At 43.3% G+C, this 6630-nt stretch overlaps 1 non-coding gene across 1 annotated transcript; it reads right to left on the reverse strand.

Annotated features, from left to right (window-relative positions):
• Positions 1 to 2546: 2546 nt before the first annotated feature.
• Positions 2547 to 2620, reverse strand: TRNAA-GGC (transfer RNA alanine (anticodon GGC)). The gene has a single exon. It is a non-coding gene; the product is annotated as a tRNA-Ala (tRNA).
• Positions 2621 to 6630: the final 4010 nt, after the last annotated feature.

Genomic DNA, 6630 nt, shown 5'->3' on the forward strand with positions numbered 1-6630 from the left:
AAAATGTGCAGTCCTTTATTCAAAAATTTTTGAAGAGAATGGAGCATTAAAACAAGTGCAGGGCCCTTTTAAGGGCAAGGACCTATGTGAGCCCTGGACCTCATCAACGGCTTTTAAAGTTTTGGTTAATATTCATGCCCTCCCAGGAGACTCTGGTCCCTAAGAGTTTGTTTGCTTTGGTCAGGATGAAAGTGAAGTTTTCCAGCCCTTGCTGACTTCTCCTGTCTCAGCAGAACAATTAGTGTGGCTGGAGGAGGGTGCAGGTTACTGGGGATCCGGGAGTTTGCCCCAGGGCTCCAGAAAGTAAAGGTGGGTCTAGTGCTTTTACAGAGCAAAGCAACCTTGGATCACCGAGAGGAAGGAGGAGGACTGAGTTGGGAAGAGACTTCCTGTCCTCTCACGGAAGAGAAGCCACACACATTTTAGCCACATCAAAGGGGAAGCAGCTTGGCCTAGTTAAACAGTTGGGGGCCTGACAAGCAGACATATTCTAAGTTCTTGCTGTGTGACTTGGGGAAAGTCACACAACCTTGCTGTGCCTCTGTGTCTTCACTTATAAAATGTTGAGACTTGCAGGTGCTCAGTAAGTATCCACTTGTTTATTTGCATAAAAGAGATTGGCCACCAATTGGTTATCAATTTAGTTTTTGTTTTGTTTGATATCGGCCATTATCAATTTCTCCTTAGAAGAATTTCAAGACCTCTCAAGAATCCTCAGGATTCAAATAGAATGTAAGTTGTCAAAATAAAACCCTCCTGTGGTGTGTAGAAAAAGGAACCCTCCTGCACTGTTGGTGGGAATGTAATTTGGTGCAGCCACTATGGAAAACAGTATGGAAGTTCCTTTAAAAACTAAAAATAGAGTTGCCAGCAATCCCACTTCGGGGCATATATCTGGAAGAAACTATAATTTGAAAAGATACATGGACCCCAAAGTTCATAGCAGCACTATTTACAATAGCTAAGACACGGAAACAACCTAAATATCCATAGACAGATGACTGGATAAAGAAGATGTGATACACACACACACACACACACACACACACACACACACACATATATATATGTATATATGATGGAATACTATTCAGCCATGCTAAAAAAATGAAATAATGCCATCTGCAGCAACATGGATGGAACTAGCGATTGTCATACTAAATGAAATATGTCAGAAAGAGAAAGACAAATATCATATGATGTCACTTATATGTGGAATCTGGAAAAAAGGACACAAATGAACTTATTTACAAAACAGAAACAGACTCACAGGCATAGAAAACAAACTTATGGTTACCAGCAGGGAAAGAGAGTGGAAAGGGATAAATTGGGAGTTCAAGATTTTCACATACAAACTACTACATATAAAATAGATAAAGAACAAGTTTATACTGTATAGCACAGGGAACTATATTCAGTATCTTGTGGTAACCTATAATGAAAAAGATATGAAAAGGAATATATGTATGTACATGTATGACTGAAGCATTATGCTGTACACCAGAAATTGACACAACATTGTAAACTGACTATACTTCAATAAAAAAATTGTTTTAATGGCACAAGTGAACTTATTTATGAAAGAGAAACAGACTCATAGATGTAGAAAACAAACTTACGGTTAACAAAAGGGAAAGGGGGTGGGGAGGGATAAATTAGGAGTTTGGGATTAGCAGATGCAAACTACTATATATGAAATAGATAAATAACAAGGTCTAACTGTATAGCACAGGTAACTATATTCAATATCTTGTAATAAACTAAACTATAATGGAAAAGAATTGAAAAAAAGAATATAGCTTTATACGTGTATACATTTTGCTGTACACCAGAAACTAACACAACATTGTGAATCAACTATACTTTAATTTTTTTTTAAATGTTAAAAAAAAAACCTCTCCTGGCCCTTCAGGATACTTGAAGGAGAGCTCAAGGAAGGTTTGCTGGACATCTTATCTTTTGGTCCCCTTGGCTCAGGACTGTACATGTGGGATGGTTTGGATGAGTTTCCAGAGCTCCTCTTGGGGGCTATCAGGGAACATGGCCAAGGTCCCTGGAGTCTTACCATTATCATCTCAGTAGGAGCTTCTGGGATGGGGCAAGAGTTTGATGCTAAGGAAAATAACTTTTCTCTGTAAAATGAGAGACATGATGAAAGCTGTCTTCAAATATCTGAAGAGCCATCCTGCGGAAGAAAGCACAGACTTGATCTTTGTGACTCCAGAGGACACAATTAGGAGCAGCAGGGAGAAGTTACACGGACATGGGCTCCGGCTTATTTTAAGAAAGATGTTGCTAATGACAGAAGTGGTTCAACAAAGAAAAGGGCTGGTCAGACAGTAGTAAATCCCCGAGGCAGATAGCATTCAAGCCCAGGCCTTGTGTCAATCTTCTAGGATGCTACTGAAGAGTTTATTGACCTCCCGAGCAGTTGGGGCAGATGATCTCTCTAAAGATCCTTCTTTTTATATATATATATTTTTTCTTTCTTTCTTTCTTTCTTTTTTGATGGGGAGAGATAATTAGGTTTATTTATTTATTCTTGGAGGAGGTACTGGGGATTGAACCCAGGACCTCATGCATGCCAAGCAGGTGCTCTACCACTTGAGCTATACCCTCCCCTGGAAGATCCTTCTAATACCAAAGGAGTCTATATGAACACAAGGGACACAATCAAATTGAAGGCTCAGTCTCATAGGGCCTAACTCACTTTATGGAATTAAAAAATCTAGTTACTGTGATGGCACGCTACTTTGGGAGTATGTGATTATCTGTCCCTTAGCAAGCTCGAAACGTTCTGTACATCTCCTTTCTGTCATCTGATGTTGCAGTCAAGGTGTGGTTTTTGACTGATGGAGAAACAAAGGCCTCCAAAACGTGCGACTTCCCACGGGTCACCCTGAACGTGTAGGGGAATTTGAAGTCGAACACAGATTTCCTGACTCACAGCCCCACTCCGGTGTGACAGCCCACACAATGCAAACCATGCTCCACTGCTCTGGGATAGAAGCGGCTCACTTGACCAATTTGAAAATCCTCTCACTGTGTTGAGATGAGTAGAAAACAGAATGTGAACTTTTCAAGTTCAAAGTCTATTTCCTACCAGGAAAATGAGACATCTGGTTCGTAGTTAAATAAGATGGATCCTAAGGGATCTTTGACAATGAGTTGCTTTTCTAAATCCGCCTTTTAGTAATTTAAACATACAGGCACCAGAAACATATGGATTAAATGTACAAAAAGCTGGGGATGCTGTTGGATTGGCAAACAATGAGAGAATCTTAGAATAATGGGGTAGAAGGGATTTCCAAAGGACTCACCGTCCATTCTGCCTTCTGGTTTGCCTAGATATTTTGCTTCCATTAAGCAAGAAGTGTGCAGTGAGGGCCTGCTGTGTTTGCAGCACCTGTTGTGTTCGGTGCCTGTTAACGAAAACAGGCCAGAAATGAGTAGGTTTTCAGTGAGATAGTCATGGAACTCTGAAGAAGAAAATATCCTATGGACTAAGCCTGTTTTGGTGACACGCAACTCCGAGGAGCATCAGTGGGCCAAGGCACTAACCGTGAACCCCACTGTCTTCTGGGAAATGGAGCAAAATTCCATGGTGCACACTGAGTATTACATTAGGTGGGGGGAGGGGTGTAGCTCAGTGGTAGAGCGCGCTTAGCGTTCACGAGGTCCTGGGTTCAATCCCCAGTGCCGCCATTTAAATAAATAAATAAAGTTAATTACTCCCTCCAAATAAATAAATAAATAAATGCTTTTAAAATAAAACAAATTTTTAAAAAACAGTATAAAGTTGGGGTGGGAAGAGTGAGTGTGGGAGGTACACAAAACATATAGACGGAAATCCCTCATTTAAATGGCCGGCCATTAGTTGAATTTTCTAAGTTTCTGTGGGTAACCCATTTTTGTATTAAAGCTACTGGAAGCAAAGATGTGCCTGCAGTGGAGGCATCATAAGTTCAAGTTCAGTCTCTCTGCATGCGTGCCCATGTGTGTATGTGTGTGTTGGTGGGTCATTCGTCAGTGGGTGTTTATAAACACAGCCATTTACCAACCATAAGTTTGGGGTCTTATAGCCAGACTTCAGTCCCACTGCCAGCTCACTTGGTCAGATGTTCATGAAGATCTAAATCTAGGCTGCTCACGGCCAGGGCTGAGCAGAAGCGGGCTTGAGAGAAATCATTTTCTCCTACGTCGCAAAGGGGCTAGAGCTGTTTCTGAAAAACAGGCAATTGGAAATTACGGACCACAGATTGAAAAGGGCACTGATAAACTGTAAATCTGAAGTACCCTCTGGCCTTCCTCTGGCTATAGCCCTCCCAGGAACAGAAATCCACTGGACTAAAGAAATGTGCCCAGCCAGAGTCCATGCCCTTCCCGCCTAGTCCGTACTGTGGAGGGCCTCTGTTCCCAGCCCAGCCTCCTTAGAGTAGACAGGAGGGCCAGCGAGTCCACATATGTTGGATTCTTTAGCGTTTTTTGCCAAACATGACAGCACAGATGGGTCAGTTTCAGGTCCCCAGTCCCCAGCCTGACCTCCTGATCCCCATTCTCCCACCGCATCTCCATCTTGTACCATGAAGATCTGCTTTATCTGTCAAGGTAGGAGGGCAGAGCACATTGTATTCAACAGTGTTAGCTTAATTTCTAATGTGGAGGTCTTTAGACATATGGCATGTGGGACTTCCTTTGTGCATTTGCCCTGGGCCCCACATATGTTGGGGACAGACTGGGCTGACATACACTAGCTACTCAGTACACAATTTGCTGAATGACTATCATGGGCTGCTGTTTCATTTCAGATTTACATTATATTATATAATCACATCAGGCTCAGTGACAGAAATGTCCTGTCCATTAGGCCTATCCATTTCTTCCAAAGCAGTTCAGGTCACTAATAGGGCATACCAAAGGCGGCTAAAGTTTTAATCAATCTAACAGGCATATCTGTCCCCCCAACCCCATCCCCAAGACACACAAGAAACCCATGATAAGAAAAGTTTTGCTGTATTTTCTGTCACCTTCAGGGGTTGTTCTCGCCTGAAACTGGATTTCTCATCCCTACCTTATGAGCCTTTATGAAATCAATCAGTGCAGGTAAAGCCTTTGGAAGTTTTTTCTTTTGCTTGCACACAAAGGCTTTAGACAGATGGTGTCTGACTGTAGATCCCCCAGCCTTCTGTGCAAGGCAGATCCTCCTGGGTTTCTGCTTGCTACTTCTACGTTTGGGGCATGCGTGGGAAATTTCATTTTAATAAAGGGTTTAGAGGTGGTGAGCAGCATATGTTGGCAGAGAGGAGAAGAGAAGACATTTTCGGAGGGGAGCAGGAGTGTTTTCAGAGGCAGCGGTACAAGGAGTGAAGGAGAGATCAAAAGCAGAAGAGCTTGATTAAAGCACTGGGTCCCTGAGGGCGTCGGACTGCTTCACAAGCCTGTCCCCAGCACCTCGCCCAGTGCCTGACACACAGTACTGGTGTACAATAAATACTTACTGGATGGACAAATTAATGAATTGCAGTTATTTGGCCAGGCGGGCAGGGCAATTGTGAAAAAGAGAGAGGCTGATGTGTTTGGACTTGGTGCCAGAGGCTACGGGGAGCCACAGAAGGTCTTAAACCAATGAGTGACTTGGTCCATGAAGTGTTTTAAGAAGACGTATCTGACATAAAGAAGGGACAGGTCAGGAGGGGAAAGCGAGAAGGAAGGGGAGGTCAGTAAGAGGTTTTAATGATTCAATCCGCTTTGCCAGTGCCAGGTATCAGTCCCTGTTTTTTGTCAAATGAAATCTCAATGCTGGAGGAAAAAAATGTGACTGAGAGTCTTCATTCAGTTTTCCAGGTACCAGATTTTGCATTGCTCTCCCCTGCAGTGTGTGGATCTGGTGACAAGTGCCATCTAATTAGCCCCAAAGGCCCTACCTCCGAATACCATTGCATTGGGGGTTAGGGCCTCCACATGTGAATTTTGAGGGGCATTCAGTTCATTACACCCTTAAGAATTTATCTACCATTAGATAATAGACTAGAACAGCCTTTTCTTTTGTTTTTGTTTTTCACCCCTAATCAAAGCCATTCTCTGGATACGTCGCATAATTGCCCTCTTAATAAGCAGAGGTGGAACTTCATCCCTGAGATGCAGGCCAGGCCTCCTTCTCCAGCCTCGGGGCTGCCCGCTGCCCACTGGGTCCCCCACCCTATTCTTCAAGTGCCAGGACCCACGCTCCCCCTTCACAGCAGGTGAACGGGTCACAGAACACCACGTTTTTCATGATGGAGTGAGACTGAGGCCATACTACTTCCGGGGCCAGAGCTGCCCATCAAAGTAAGCAAACACGTTATACGGAAAGGCATTTATGTCTCATCGCAGGGGACGTTTTCTCACCTGCAATCTGAATCACCCAATGCGCTTTAGAGCCCAATGTCTTTTGGATCAACCATTGGATTTCTGAAGAAACGATGTTCCCATAGGACCCATTTGCAGACACACAACAAATTCCAATAGGAATATTACAAGGAATGCCTTAAATTGTCCAGAGCTCCCCGCCCAATTTACCCAAGCTAATAGAAGTGTGTGCCTGGCATCATGCGTCCTGACCAATCAGATGAAGGAGCTATAAACAGATGT

Source organism: Camelus bactrianus, chromosome X (genome assembly GCF_048773025.1).
Source record: "Camelus bactrianus isolate YW-2024 breed Bactrian camel chromosome X, ASM4877302v1, whole genome shotgun sequence".
Lineage (NCBI taxonomy): Eukaryota > Metazoa > Chordata > Mammalia > Artiodactyla > Camelidae > Camelus > Camelus bactrianus.